Below are 3,140 nucleotides of genomic sequence, written 5' to 3'. Positions count from 1 at the left end.
ATATATACCCTTTCTACTATAAGTACAAGGCCTGAAATTTTGGGAGACGGGGCTAGTCAATTACATCGACCACAGTACTCAACTGGTACTTATTTCATCAACCCCGAAACGTTGGAATGTTGGTTTTGGATAAGGTAAAGCAAGAGACTTTGATTTAATGGCTTGAAGCTAATCTTTACCAATCAGATGAGCTTTACAAATCCTTAAAGATATTAGTCAGATTATCTGACTAATGGCTATTACATACCAGTCTCTGACAGGGGTCCCTGAGACTCTACCTTTAATGACTTGACTGCTTTGTCTATATAGAAGGTAAAAAGGAAGACCAAAATGTTGCAACCTGTTATGATCCTTTTCTCTAGCTTTTACTCTCCTAATATTTTGAATCCAGATGTAATTCTTATGTGGAAGTTGCAACAATGATCTAGAAGAGTCATTGATTTTGCTAAGAACATGATGTCTCTCTACCAGCTTCTGTGGCGTAAAGCCATAGGCCATTGCACGGTTCAACCACAACACCGTTATATGACTCTCTATATATGCTCCAAGTCACCAAGTGTTCCAGCGACTTTATCTTTCTGTACCAATTTGTCAATGAACATTCTTCAGTGGGAACTTTATCAGCTGATAGGACAAGATACAGACATCTATTTTTCCTTCAATGCTTAGTATTGAGATGGTTCTCAATAACTCGATCGTCTTAGAATTCTCCTCCTTGGGGATTCAAACATCGTCAGCATATTTCTATTGGTTGGTGAATTTTCTTCTACGCTTGACTATTTTCGGTATCTCTCACAATTGTTGAAGGAATTTCGGACAATGTTTATAAACACTGAGCCTTGGAGTAGAGGTTATCTTTGATGCTTCACCAATTTCGTGAACTTCCCTACAGCTCCGTTCACTCACACCGAATATAATCGTTGGTGGGGCCTCAAACTTATCAGAATTTTGTTTTGGTTAAACTCTTACTCTCTCACAGTGTCATTCAAGGAATTCGGAAAAAGGTGTTTACGGAGCACTCGAGAACTCAAGATTGCGCTACGTTTGTCACCAAGTTTCTTCTTGGTGAAGCAAATGGGTTGCAAATAAAAACAATGTATTTGTTGCTTCTTTCTCTTTGTTTTCTGTGGTATTCGGCTCTGAGCAAAGCTATCAGCGTCTCTATCAGGATGTCTGATAGTCAAGCTATTGGTTGGCATTTCTCTTCAGTGGCCCCTTTCTACTACTTCTAGAGAATCCTCGGTTCTTGCCAAAGTTGTATTTTGATGGCCTTGCATTTCTATTGTGGAATTTCTCGCTTCGTACTTTGATGAGGGTGAATCTAGCCGATGAATCGCTAAACGTGATTGTTGCCATTGCCTTCAGCTGATTTTCCACATCGCCCTTAGCTGTTGCGTGTAAAGTCCTATATATATATCTTCGCCAAACTCCTGCCACTCACTTTCTTGTTTACTGGAGACCATTTGATGTACTGAACTAGTTTGAATTAAGTTTGGGGCACAGACATGGAAGGGATTTCTGGTCTTGCTCCTACGTTTCACAGAATATGATCCTTTGTGTCGCACCTGTTTCTTTTCATGCCGACACTATACTCTGACCTGATAGATCTTAAAGCTGCGCAGATTCTTGCACTTTTCATCACAGATGCGTCTTTGGCCCAGTGCCAAAATTTGAAATTATTATTATTGATCTGAGTTCAAATTCCGTCGAGATCAACTTTTCCTGTTATTCTTTCAGGGTCGATAAAATAAGTAACATTTGAGAATTGGAGACGATATAATCGACTAGCCCCGTTCTTCAAAACTTCAGGTCTTGTCCTTATAGACGCTGGGAAAAACTGAAAGAACCGAATTATCAATGTGTCCTCCTTCGCTAAAACGGTATCTTGTAGTTTTCATCTTTTACTTGTTTCAGACATGACGGCCGTGCTGGGGCACCGATTTGAAGGGTTTCACTCAAACAAATCGAACCCAATTCTTTCTTTCTTTTTTTTTCTGTTTTAAGTCTGGCACTTATTTTATCGGCCCTTCTACCGAAACCCAGATGTTACGGGGGACGTAAACAAACCAGGACCGGTTGTCATGCAGTACAGAGGACGAATACAAATAAATATACATACACTCACACGCTCGCAGACTTGAACAAAGAATTTAAAAAATAACAAATTAAACTGATTAGAACTACCAGTGAAGTCATTCTTTTTTCTTTTTTCAAATGCGTGTGTGTGTGTGTGTGTGCGTGTGTGTGTGTGTGTGTGTGTGTGTGTGTGTGTGTGTGTGTGTGTGTGTGTGTGTGTGTGTTTTCAAGATACCCAAGACAATGCGAGTTAAAATAAATAGTACAAGTCGATGGTTTTGTATTTCAATATTTCAGGTTTAGGATCCCTTCATCAGGAAATCTTCGGAGACATGCTGTTTTGAGATGGCTCCTTTGTTCTGTAGTATGTGCACATGTAAGGTTGCTTCCACACAGTTTCCGCTTACCGAATTCACTCACGATGTGAATAGTAGAAGACACTTCATCCAATGTGTCGCGCATGAACCCGAAAGCACATGGTTGCAAAGCGAGCTTCTTACGTACACAGCCGTGTCTGCGTCTATGACTATAATTTGATGGAATGTTTACTGCTAATTCTGTAACGTATAGCCTCCCAACTAACACTTGTCACTTAAGTATGTCACTATTATGTCAAAGGCAAGAAAATGTCACAGGCAAACTTCTTACCTCCCTTTTCCACTTTCAAATTATGTTAGAAAGCTCCGTCTGTAATAACGAATTGCTCTCACTTTTCTGGTCATATCAATTTCATTTGGGAATTAGCTAGTAAATTAGATGTATAAATTAAGTTTTCTCCCAATAATTCTTAATACTGCAATATATAATACGCGTTATAATATTCTTTCTAATTAATATTTGGCACAAGGTCAACAGTGTTGAAGGGAGGGAGAACCCAGTGATCAACTGGTATTTATTTTATCCACCTTGAAACGATGAAAACCAAAGTCCACCTCGGCAGCATTTGAACTCAAAACGTAAAGAACCGGAAGAAATGCGGCTGAGCAGTTTGTCCCGCGCGGTAACAATTCTGTGAGATTGCCGCCTTAAATATTATGATATCCATTTCAAATTTTCGAACGAGG

This window comes from Octopus bimaculoides, chromosome 20 (genome assembly GCF_001194135.2).
Source record: "Octopus bimaculoides isolate UCB-OBI-ISO-001 chromosome 20, ASM119413v2, whole genome shotgun sequence".
Taxonomy (NCBI): Eukaryota; Metazoa; Mollusca; class Cephalopoda; order Octopoda; family Octopodidae; genus Octopus; species Octopus bimaculoides.
The sequence above is the reverse complement of the archived record's forward strand: the minus strand, read 5'-3'. Positions refer to the sequence as shown.